The sequence below is a fragment of the Petromyzon marinus genome, chromosome 73 (genome assembly GCF_048934315.1).
Source record: "Petromyzon marinus isolate PM22_M1 ecotype Great Lakes invasive population chromosome 73, UKy_Petmar_22M1.pri1.0, whole genome shotgun sequence".
In the NCBI taxonomy this organism is placed as follows: Eukaryota; Metazoa; Chordata; class Hyperoartia; order Petromyzontiformes; family Petromyzontidae; genus Petromyzon; species Petromyzon marinus.
In genome coordinates, this window is record NC_133739.1 from 2,435,396 (window position 1) to 2,448,299 (window position 12,904).

A 12,904-nucleotide genomic window follows, 5' to 3' on the forward strand; every position below is an offset into this window, starting at 1 on the left:
ACGGGAGTATTAGACCTTGGATCATTCAGAAGATATACAATACGAATTATGTCAATCGTCCAGGACCAAAATAGCATGCATTCTAGGGGCAGAACCAAAGCCTGCCCAACCGCCTTTGTCTTCCCAGTAGCTTGCATAACACGTGGTAGCAGGAAATTGTGTTATGCGGGGGGGCGCCTCCCTGTGGTATATCAAATACCGTGCGAGAGTTCCAACCGCGACGTGAGTGCTGTGAGTGCCGTGAACGCTCCTCACAACGTGAACCAAACACGGCGGCGGTGAACACGCACACCCGGACACAAAACGGTTCACGACCTCAAGGCCACAGGAAAATCCGAGCATTTGTGAGAAGGAAGCAAAAGGCGGGGAAAATAAATCGGATGTAAGAAGTAGCCAAACCACGCGAGAGAGATCTGCTCCAAGGCAGACTCCGGGACTTGCCCTCGTGACTGGCAATGATAGGGAGCTCTGCACTGGCAGACTCTACGCAGAACGGGAAGGGGTTTTTTGTTCTCATTCTATACCTGGCATTGGGGGAGCCACTGCAAGGCTAAGGCTTGCACTCACGGCATCGCGACACAACACGTGGGGGAGAGTACTGTGGACGAGACTGCCCCCCGGTGGTGAGATCGCTTTATACAGCCTTCACACACGACCATTGCATTCCATGGTTCATCTTCTTTGGTTTTTTCGGTAAAGTCACGTAGAATGAGAATAAAATAATAAATTGATAAAATAAAATAACGCAATAATATTCTCACTGAAAATAAAATGACACAATATTCTCACTGAGAATAAAATAACACAATAATATTCTCACTGAGAATATTGTGTTATTTTATTAAAAAATAAAATAACACAATAATATAATAACGCAATAATATTCTCACTGAGAATATTTTTGCGTTATTTTATGTTATCAATTTAATTTTTTATTCTCATTCTACGTGACTTTACCGAAAGAACCAAAGAAGATGAATCCTTGCAATCACAAAAGCTTTAAATCGATATTCCATGGTTCTTTAGGGAAAGTCACGTAGGGAAAAATATATAACAATTAAATAATTAAAGGGGAGTATATCTTTTTATGTTATTATTACATTTTTGCCATCTACGTGACTTTACCGAAAGAACCATAGAATCTGAATTCCTGCAGTCACGAAAGTTTTAAGTCAAAATTTGAACACGACCATAGCGTGAAGATCGTTGCTATTGTGCTCCCATCAAAGTCAACCTCTCCGAGGGGAGACCTGAGGCAAGCACTGTTCGTGAGTGTGCCCAGTAGCTCGCCAGGCCACAGGCGAAGGGCAGTCGAGGGTCGGATCAGAGACCGACGCGGAACGAGACAACCTGATCCGGAGCGTGTCCACCGAGCAGCGTACGAGACGTAGCGGCAACTGCCGGAGGACTCTCAGGAGGAGGAGGAGGGGGGAAGACGACGGCCGCCGTCTCTCCCAGCCGCTCCTCAGTCTGCAAGCGTCAACCGTGCCCGGTGCCAAGGGGGGCGACACGCTGCCGGCCGGGCTGGTCGAGCCGCGAGCGCGACCTGGCGACGTGGCCACCGTGCACGCCGCTGCAGGCTGAGCCTGGCCCATCGAGCCCCGCCAGCGTGAGCAGCGTTGCCGACTCGACAGCCGCTCCAGCTGTGGACGGAGCCTGATGGTGCACGTGGCCCGAGTGAGCCACGACCTGAACCACCCAGCGCCCCCTGCTGGGGACCCGAGGTATTTTCTGTACAAGTGTAGCGCCATGGATGGGCTGCACTTTGCAGGCAACGACAGGCAGCCCTGAAGCTAGTTGGGGGGCTGCGAGGGATTCTACGATCCCTCGCAAACACTCCCAACGGCTGGGGGGCTGCGGCTGCACTGACCTGCAACGGCAAACATGCGGACCTCAGTGGGGGACTCTGGGGTCACCCGCGTCCCTCACTGAGGTCCGCACCTCGGCTGAGAAACGGATATAAGGCGAGCCTCTGGAGAGGTCTCGGCAGTTTAAAAACCGAAGCAGTTGGAGATGGAAGCAGTTGAAGCAAGAAGACGCTGCTAGAGTAGGACTCTGAACCCCCCCTAGCTTCGCTGACCTTTTAAGGGCCGAAGCTCTGTGAGGTGTCAGTGTTGGACCTGTACCTTGGCTGGGTCAGGTCAGGTAGTCTCACATAGTATATCATAGCCGGAGGACCTTGAGCGTAGTCGGGTTAGGCACCCGACACAGGAGGCGTATCATATACCAAGTGGAAGAGGTCCTCAAGATCAACTGTATGAAGAATTGATGTATAGTAGTTAGGGTATGTGTGGATAATAAAGACGTGCCCCCCCCTACGAAGTGTCTCCGGAGCAACACTACACAAGGAAACACGCTGCACAAGCTGCTCCCCCACCCTCTGGATCCTGAGGCACCGCTGGTAATAGATTCATGAGCAGAGATCGTGCGTGGACCAACTCAAACCATACTACCCTCTAGAATTGTTGGACCTCGTGGTGACTGCCCTACAAGACTCACGACGCGTATATCGGTACGAATGAGGTTGTTCTGCGATGTTTTGTATTGATAGTGTTGCCATTCCAAGGTGGTGTGTGAAGTATTGACTGGTCGTGGAGAATCATTGTTCTGTTCCTTAAGTTGCATGAATACGGTTGTTAGAAGTATTTTAGTCGTTTGTTTTATTTTAATCACAAAATCTTGCCATTGAATTCATTGATGTCCCATTAGCCAATTGATAAGCATCTACTTTCCGAATCTATACACTCGCATGAATACTACTGTTTTGGGATATTTCTTTTAATTGCATAATTTTGCCCGTGAATTAATTTATTTCCTACGAGCCATTTGAAAAGCGACTACTTTTCGAACCTATACACTCGCATGAATACTTTGTTTTGAGATATTTATTTTAATCGCATTATTAATTAATTTGTTGATGCCCCCTTTTGCCATTGGGCACACGTTTGTTTAGCGCGTTTCGGTATGAATATTGCCATGTTTAAGGACTTTCCTATCGTGTATTGTCGCGTTTACTATGAGAAGTTAGCCTATTGTTCTGTTGCGCTGTTTAACAACGTAGCCATAAGACTTGACCATTGATGTTTAAATTTGTACGGATCGATGAGTACGATATTTGCAGGAGTACTGTTGTGGCAATTCTGATCACAAGTGTGTTCGCATATTGAGAGAGTTTTTAGATATTAAAGTTGCTCAACACAGAAGAGTCTGAGTGGTTCCTTCCTAAGTTCATGCATAATGATCTTAATCATAAGAACTGTATCCTGTGGTCAGATCTGAATTCTGAGACTGGACATAATTCTACTAAAATCACAATCAGTAAATGTTTAAGCGAGAATCATTGTATTATCACGATTGGTAATACACCCCTAGACAACGAAGCCAAGCATCCACATCACACACAATCACAAAATAACCACACACACAATACACCCCTCTAGACAACGAAAATGGCAATAATAACTGATCATAATACAAACACACACATTAATAATACTCCTACACTCACAAACACGCATAGATGATACACATAATACACGTACATTTTCAATTAATATTTTATTGATAACATTCAGGTAGTTTATATTTTGGTTTTCATTGGTTTTACTATATCGTATTCATTATATAGTGTAGTGTATACTCAGTTGCTTTGTGATTAATAGCTCAGCTTATTGAAGAATATATTAAGTACAATTATTATATTGATGTAATATAGACTTAGTTTTTTTTTCTCTCACATTGATTTACTGTATGATAGTTGGGTAGTTGGAGGCCCTTTAGCGTCCATGTACTAAATGCCTCTGTTGATATGTAAACTTTAACTTTAACACAGCTATTTTTTTGTCACGAGCTAATCCCTCGACTATTTCAATGCTAAATTTTCCTGCTTTGATACTTAAACTCATTTGTCAAGGTGCTTCACACCTATCACCGAGCTTAAAAGACGCCACGAATCTCAGCAGCACTCATTGAAGCACTGTCGTCCCGACAGTTCTGTTCTTTCACCTGAAGACCCCTTGTGTTGTGGCCGAAACGTCGTGAGAATTTTGTCTTATTTTTATTTTATTATTTTATTCTCATTCTACGTGATTTTACCGAAAGAACCAAAGAAGATGATTCCCTGCAGTCACGAAAGCTTTAAATCGAAATTTTACGCGCGCTTAATCACACATACGATTGATCACATTGCACTGACACTCAATGAACACCAATTAACATGAATTGCACGTGCCATTATTTTATTGTTTGCCACATTTGCATATTTGAATGAAATATCATAATTGAACAAATTTGCATACCTGTATACAAAAAATTAATTGAACGTAAAAAAATTCACAGCACAAAATATACAAGAGTGCAAATACCAGGAAGGTAAACAAATTACCCAGACGCATCTACAAATACAAGTGAGTAGTTTAGTGCATGATCATTCGGCGAGTAATACATATCATCTTCAAATCTAATTCCATATATACTAAATTTGTGCATACAAAATGTATATAAAGTGCATTATGCCTTACAAAAATAGAATACAGGTGCATTGATTTAGCATGTAGTCTACAGCAAACTCTTGCCCATCCGCCGGGGTTTTGTTCTTGGTAAAAAGCTGCAATCGGAAAATTCGCCTTCCCCAAACTCGAAGGCAAATGGGGATAATGGGGGTTGGTTCACGGTTCCTAACGCACGAGAGAAAGAAAAATGGCGGGCGGCTGAACCTCACTGCCTCCTCACTCGAGGCTGGAAACACCACGTGACCCGGGACCCCCAATGGGCCGCTTGAGAGAAGAGACGGGAGACAAGATAGAGAGAAAACGGTGACAAGATGGAGACAAGACGGAGATAAGATGGAGACAAGACAGCAGCATCATCGTGAGCAGTGCAGTTACGATGCGTACATAAATCTCGTGATCAGCCGCGAATGGTCCAGCCACAGGGACGCGATCGGCGAACTCGGTACCTCAATAGCCTTGGCACAAAACTGCAAATCCGCGATGGCTAAACCCGCGAGAGGGAAGAGTTTGCAGTACTCGAATATAAAAATACACTTTTTTTAACAGTATATAATTCAAGGAATCCACTTATCAATGTTGCAGAGTGGTGCGACCCCGGTGTGTGAAACAAACGGCTGCGCAAGGGACTGGACTGTCGTGAGAATCATTCGCGTTCCCTTCATAGCCTCCGCACAGCTGGGGTCGCAACGCCTCGCACGACTCACCTTGAGACGTTGTCACACGGCAGCCAAGCAGACGTTTTAATTATCGGACAAATGCAGAAAGATGGGACAAATTTACGCGATGGGTTTTGTTTTGAGAAGTCATTGGTGACCGGGCTGAAACCATCAAACTCACCGCATTTGAGAGCCCACTTTAATGACAACCATGTGTCTATCTAAGTCTATGAGTTTCTATAAAGTATGCTCGTCTATATTTTCATGAATGGGTCACTATATTAGCCATTGGCTTTCTGTGTGAGTGATTGGGTCTCTGTCTGAATTTATGTGCCTCTGTGTCCAATAGTGGGTCTGTATGTGGGCCTTTGGGTCTCTATGTGAATCTATGGTGTCCATGTGAATATGTGGGTCACTTTGTGAATCTGTGGGTCTCTGTGTAAATATTAGAGGTCTCTATGCCAGTCACTTGTGAGGCAGCACGACAGTGCACGTTTGAAAATGAACGTAATGCTACCAGGTGTCTGGGAGGCTCAACCGTGACACGTGGTCAGCTGGTTGCCCCTCCCTCCACCACCAGCAACGCCCACATTTCTATAGCCACGCTCACCCAGTTGATGCCTCACGTTCTACATCTCCATTTTCAGACGGTCCAGACCAAATCAGGACTTTGGTATCTTTACGTTAACCTCACGAGGCATTGCGGTTCAACTGCACATCGCTACATTGCCGGCGTCTTGATCATGGACTCTATGAGGGTCAGTTTCTAGCAGTGGTGAGTTGATTGGTACAAGTTGCTGCATTTGTTAAGGTGGTTTGAGACTGGTTGGCTTGACTTCTGGCTTCTCTAAGTTGAAGTCTCACGTTCTCCTTCTTCATCGTTTGGTTTATCTCCTTGCTCTGCCGGTGCATCTTGACCTGTTTAGTAAAGAGAGGTAAGCGATGAGTGCGTGATGAGGCCAAGTGAACAGTGTAGGATTGTGCAACACTTGCATAAATAACGAATGCAGGTTCGTGCATAACAACAACAGCCGTTCACAACCTGGCAGTGACGTCACAACCGCGCTTGTGCCATGCTAGGTGCACTTTAAGGTTCCGTGATTTGTCAAAGGTTCGCTGGCAGGAGGTCACGGAACAGACTCAGGTCTCGTGGAGTGACTGAGATGGTTGGCAGACGCGCCACCTGTGCCCCCTACTGTGACAACTTTCTGCGCTTTAGCCGCCTCCTCTGCCCTCCGTTGTTGTTGGAGGGCGACTGCCTCCAGCTGCTCAGCAGTGTCCTTCACGAACCTCCGGCACAGAGGCCGATCTTGACACCACTGGTAGCGTTCATCGGCAAGTCCACTCAGCACAAACACACGCACCCAGTGTGCCACTGAAATACCGCGCTAATTCTGGGGTGGGCTTCCCCAGTTGTTATACATTTTCTAAAACAAAGTAAGTTCTATGAAGACCAAACCAAGTATAATTACTGCTTGTAATGTCATTGCTTTAAAACATCATAACAGAACAATCGATCATTCACCAAAACGTAATAAAGTATTATTGACTCGAGCTGCGAGCCCGAATTTAAGCAATTTGTTGAGCAAACCCCTTCTCTATCCAGAAGGTCTGGACCACCCTTCTCGCATTCACAACCTCCAAGCAGTGCCGCATTATCCTAGTAGCAACAATACCATGTGCTACTTATCAGTGTCTTATTATCGTAGTAGCAAAAATAGCTACATATGCTACGGGCCCCGCACTTTTAAGGGCCCCGCGCTAAATACTTTCAAGATATCAATTCCGGTTCAGTGATTCTGCACTTGCTCTATTACTATAGTACTTTAGCACCTTCTACTTTCATGAACGACTGGGTATTTAAGGTTAGCGATTTGTCATTATCTGGCTGTATGGCAAGTGAAAAGTACACTTACTTTACTGTGCAAGTTAAAAATTTACGTGTTTTAATATTTAAGTGTTTTTTTTACAAACATTTTAGGGCCCTTTTATAACATATTTTGCTACAGGCCCCGGACGAGCTTCATCCGGCACTGTCTCTAAGTTGTCTACCCTATCCTGGCCACGCGATTCCTAGCGTCCTGCACGTGCCCCTGCATGCATTGTAACAGGTGGGGGGGGGAGGGGGCTTCTTTCCAGCCCCAAGCACCCGGCTCATGAATCAAAGTCACTTCTTGTGTCATGACAAACTTGCGTAACAAACACAACGGTCCCCCATGATGTAGCCTTGACCAGTCAGTCGAGGCAAGTGCTGCTAGCGAGTAACACCTCGAGAGGGTGATGTGGCCAGCACCACGCCCGGCCGCCTTTGTCTCAGCAGTGCTGGCGTTTACACAACGCAGGGAATTGAACCCAGGTCGTTGGCTCTTAGCACAGTTCACACAAACACACAAACACAGAAAGAATGATCCTGACGAGAGTGGTTCCTGCTTCATACCTCTGTTGCTCTCACCTGATCTTGCTCCTGCATCTTCTCCAACTGGGTTCATTGGCTGCATTTCTTGAGGCCTGCTGAGAGAGAAGTGGACACGCGTCGATCACACATCCCCACCCTCGTCCACATGCAGCCTGTGTCACTGGCACGGCTGGGAGTCTAACCCACGACTCACACCTGCCTGGCACCCGCATGGAACCACTGACCACAGCAATCACTGACCCTGATTTGACAGATATCCTTTGTTTAACTACGTGATAGCCCATTGAGATCACTGTCTGTCGTGATTGATGTGTTTTTTTAACTACGTGATAGCCCATTGAGTTCACCATCTCCTATGACTGACGCAGTCTCACATCACCACCCCAACTCATATGGAGCCCCTGTCACTGACAGCAGCCACGGCTGGGAGTTTCACTCAGGGGTCCCAGCTGCCAGGAGCTCCCGCAGGCTCCACTGAGCACAGCTCTGAGTCACGGGCAGGCAGGGAGCTGGAGTCAAACTCAGGCCCTTGGAGAGGGCCGGCTCAGGGGTCTCTGGCGTGGCCATTGTGAGCCGTGTTCTATCACTCACTGTGAGGTTCTGGTGCAAGTGCGGTCGATACTCACGGGGCTTCTGTTTCTATTGGCTGACTTTGTCTCATCAACCTCCTCCTCCTGCAGTAAAAAACAACTCCAGCAGCAACACCCAGAGCAGCAATGACTCCAAGGACGATGCCAGCTACAGTTGATGAACCTGGAGTTGGAGCTGGGGTTGAGGTTGGCGTCGGTGTTGTGTCTGTCGGCTCTATTAAACACAAACACAGACGACACAGCAACACGTGAACACCCACGAGATGGACGCAGTCAACGTCTTCTTCCTCTTCCTGCCTTGTCCCCCTCCTCTCGTGCGGTCTCTGCCCTGCTGCTCCTCCTGCTCTGCTCGTTGCTGCCTTGGGCCACCTCCGCGTCTACTCCCCAGTCCCTCGAATCCGCCGCGTTCGCCACTTCTACTCCCCTCGCTCTCGGCCTGCCCCTCTGTCTCTGCCCTGGTGCCTCCACGTTCATCGCCTTTGCGGTTGCCCCCTCCTCTACTAAGGCAGCCCCAGCCGTGTGAGCCGACTTCCTCTCTCCGCTCGAGTGAGATGAGCACCGCCACTCCCGCCTCCTTCCCCAGCTCTTCAGTTCTGACCGATCCAGTGCTGTGATCGCTGAGATCCATCGCACCATTCTCGTTTCTGTGCTGCACAGCATCTGCTCCTACTGGTTGTCAGGAGGAGCAGACGCGCTGTGGATGTATCAAACGCGCGTTCTGGCTCTACGCGGTGCAACACCTAATGAGGTCTGTTTTACAGAACACGGGAGGTGATGTTTCAGCTCGACGCTGCCAAGACTCTCATCTCCGTGTCTAAACTAGTGCCATGAGGGTGCTGCATCCATTACAAGGTGTGAATGAATCGACTGTAAGAACTATTTAATTACCATCCATGTTTTAGTGTGCGTGTGTTTTTGAGTCTTTTGTGTGACAAAGTAACGCACTCGACATGCACAGCTATGCAATGGGAATGTTCACAGTGCCGCAAACATCTCGCCGTCCAGTCTTTGAGGACTTTAGATGGCGAATCGGCGATAGAGTCAGGGGCGAGCGTCAGGCTGGGAAATCATTGCCAGGGGAGAGGATTGGATGCGAGTTCTGCGGTGTGAGGATGAGACGGGGGTTTCATGTTCAGGAGTGTACACACGCAAGAAATGGAGAGTGACTCAGCATCCTTTCGTCAAAAAACAAGGGCAGAAATCTTGTAGAATTAGTAACATAGAGGGAGGGGTGATCATTTCGGGCCCAGGAAGGCAACCCTATGTTCCCACAATGTCAATAATTATCTGTCGAACGCGGTTCTGCATAACAAGTCATTTTCTAGGAACGTAACCCCCAGCGTCCGGCGAGGCCTGCCTGTGAATGTTAAATAGTGACGGTGCTATAATAACTCAGCCTAGGGGGAGGCCATTGTTCACGATTCTCCTGCAGCTGTGTTCACCGGCGAGGTGTTCACGCTCAATGCACGGTTTGCCCAGCATCGTGTTCATAAGGTGAATGGTAGAACAGCTTTTGATGACTTATTGGGCCAATGTTGGCAGCAGGCAATGACGCCAAACGGAGTCATGGACAGCCAGCAGGAGAGGTCAATCATCGCTGTGCCGGTTTCCTGTTGATGCCGTAAATCGCCTTGCAGCTCCCACATCGGCACTTGAAGTGAATCCGAATCAGAAACTTAATCCCTGAGTAAAGCCCTTTGAGCTAAGAAACTATTTTTTCCGACATCAAAGCATTCCACATCCCACAAGTGGACAACAATCTCATGGGACAGAGACACAGACAGGAACTTAAGCTGTCATTGGCTCATGTAGACAACTCAACAAAGAGTCGAGTTTCTTATACTAAGTGATGTTATATACTGTGAAGAATAACAAAGACCCTTTATGCCTGTACCACAGAGTGAATTTTGGTGGTAAATTTGGACAATGAAGAGAATTTGCATTCTTGCTTAGCAAGAATGATAAAGTAGTGGGTGTTAAATAGATCCAGGGAGGACATAATGCAAACCTGGTTCATTGTGAACGTTCAGCTGCAGATACCCAATGTCTTCCGTGCTTGACTTGTCGTATCGATAAATCGTGACCTCACAGCGATATCGTCCAGCGTCGTGGGGCTGGATGTCGCTGATGGTGATGGAGGCATTACACGTGGACTCATCACCCACCCAAGTCACCTGCATCGGCCTGAGGCTTCTCTTTCTGTATATGATCTTATAAACCTTGACAGCAAACGTGAGAACACGACAGGGCATGACTATGTGTCCACATAATAAACGTGCTCATATTCCGAAAACTGACATATGTAAATAACATTGAATTATAGCAGACAAATATATAATACACCTAGGAAATGACTCTTCATCAGAGTAGAGAGAACGGGGAGAATTTGTGATTATTCTAGTTGAAGATACAATACTATACTGCTGTTCGAAAAACTTAAAAGTTGACAATGGGACCAGAAAAGGAGAGGGGGTGACCTTCATTGAAATAAATTAGCATGAACGGGCATTAATATAGAACATTTACTCATCATTGCGAGCAGGCGGGTGTAAGTAATAGTGTGCAAGTGTGACAGTGACGCACCTTCTCATCGTGTCCATCTATGGTCCTGAACCACTCCACCAGCGTGTGTCTAATACCGGTGATGTTGCAGGTGTAAGAGCAGGGCAGGAGAGCCGTGCTGCCTACTGTGGCGTCCTTTGCATCCGGGATGACAACGGCCAGGTCTGTGGACAAACCCACGATGGTCACATGAGCAGTGGGAATGAACCTCTGCAGGAGGAGGAGGTGCTGGTCTCACAACGCAGTGGTGACAATTAGGGCAGAGAAAGTGGGCAAATACTTTACGTTAGACGAAGCATCTCTTTCGGTCTCTAGCAGAGCAGTGCAATACTGCGTGTTTGAGAACGGTCCACAGAAGGGGATATCTTAGAGCTACCTCTGAGGTCCCTTCAAGTGGAGCCGAGGTGGTGAGATGTTAACTAACTCGCCTGGTAGACAAGGGTCGTGGGTTTGATCCCGACCCTGACACCTGCTGCTGTGTGTTTGGAGTTTACTCTCTCCATGGTCGCGTGGATTTTTCTCCAGGTCCTCCAGCTTTCTATTCCATATATAGAAAGATCGGTTTAGAGTATTTGTCTATGTTAAATGTCCATATGAAAAGCCACTTCGTTGAGCTATCATTTGTCGCGTCTGAAAAAAGCCGCATAGCTGAGTGGGCCTTACCAGGTAAAATAAAAAATAGTTTAGTTTAAGTGACATTGGATCCATACAGCAGGGAGGATTCTTTTCCGATAATGCATTGCAACATCGAGTAATGTTTAACACGTAGGCTTTCGCGACCACCACGTACAACACAAATGTTTACATATTGCTGCATGCATCTAGCCGTCCAATGTCATACGAATGCCAAATGGCGAGTCGTTTAACGTTCAAGTGACAGTGTTAAGGATGAGCACTAAGTGTGAGTGCCGTGATAAGTGAAGGGGAGTGGAGAAGGAGGTTTTGTGTTCAGGCGATCGTGAAAACTAAAGAGTGCACACACACACACAAGAAATGGAGAGCGACTCAGCATCCTTTAGTAAAAAAACAAGCACAAAAATTATTTAGAATTTGTAATACAAAGAGCAAGGGGGTGATAATTTTGGACACAGGAACGCAACCATAGTTTTCCCGTTAGGTCTATAATTTGCCGAACGCAGTTTAGCCCAACGCGCCATTTTACAGGAACGTAACCCCCACGTTAGACGAGTTCTGCCTGGTTTGTTTAACTGCCAAGAGCTTGGAATCAGCCAAATTAAGTGCAATGTCAGATAACCAAACATAATGTTACGATGCTTGCATACAACTGTATGTATTTATTTACTTGCTTTCCCTGGATAATCCTATGAGAATGAACATCTGTTTTGCAAGTGTACCCAGGTGACCAGGCTAAGCTGACAAACTCATGAGACTTGACATCCGGATTGTTTGTTAATTGGACACTGAAAGTGAAGAGTCACAGGCAGGAGATGACCATGGTTCTAGGTGCATGGTTCTGTCACGTGTACGTTTTCATGCTGAACTGTTTTCGCACCGTACGTAGCCAGACACGAAGGTGCGGGGGAAGGACAACAAACCAAACACGAAAGGTAAAACGTGGATTTGTAGGGTGGATATTGAGTGCTAAGTGTGGGCTACATGACAGATGATGGGAGTAGTGAGTGGTAGGACAGACCTATGAAGGACGTGATACAAACCTGTTCGTGGGTAGACAGTCAGCAGTAGATACCCAATGTGGTATTGCACAGTTGGGGAATAAACCGAGACCTCACATCGATATCGCCCAGAGTCGTGGGTCTGGATGTCGCTGACGGTGATGGAGGCGTCACACTTGGACACATTACCCACTGAGGTGGCCTGTAATGGCCAGTTTCTGGTCTCTCCATCGGGGTATTGATAAATCTGTGGTCAATAAAGGTAGAAGCAGCACACAGATCAAACGCGTTATATTATTTCAGTATAAAATTCGTTCAGATAAAACCCGAGAATTATTCTGTCCCCAGGGCTGCGACTGGGCTGGATTAACTGTTGACAAAGGAGCTTCACGTGGAGACTGTTTTCAAATGACTGGCCCATGCCTCTGCCCAGTCATGTGACCAGGGGCCCTCGATCTGGATATAAAATACCAAACCATTTCATCTGCGTTGCATATTGTAAATGCTCAAGAGTCACGTGATCAGGTTTACGAAC

General features: G+C 46.8%; 1 long non-coding RNA gene across 1 annotated transcript; it reads right to left on the minus strand.

Annotated features, from left to right (window-relative positions):
- Positions 1–1,496: 1,496 nt before the first annotated feature.
- On the minus strand, positions 1,497–12,751 carry LOC142906974 (uncharacterized). The gene is made up of 6 exons (XR_012930607.1): positions 12,412–12,751; positions 10,757–10,899; positions 10,182–10,392; positions 8,210–8,387; positions 7,620–7,675; positions 1,497–6,085 (listed from the first exon to the last, which is right to left on the minus strand). It is a non-coding gene; the product is annotated as an uncharacterized LOC142906974 (long non-coding RNA).
- Between the last annotated feature and the right edge of the window lie 153 nt (positions 12,752–12,904).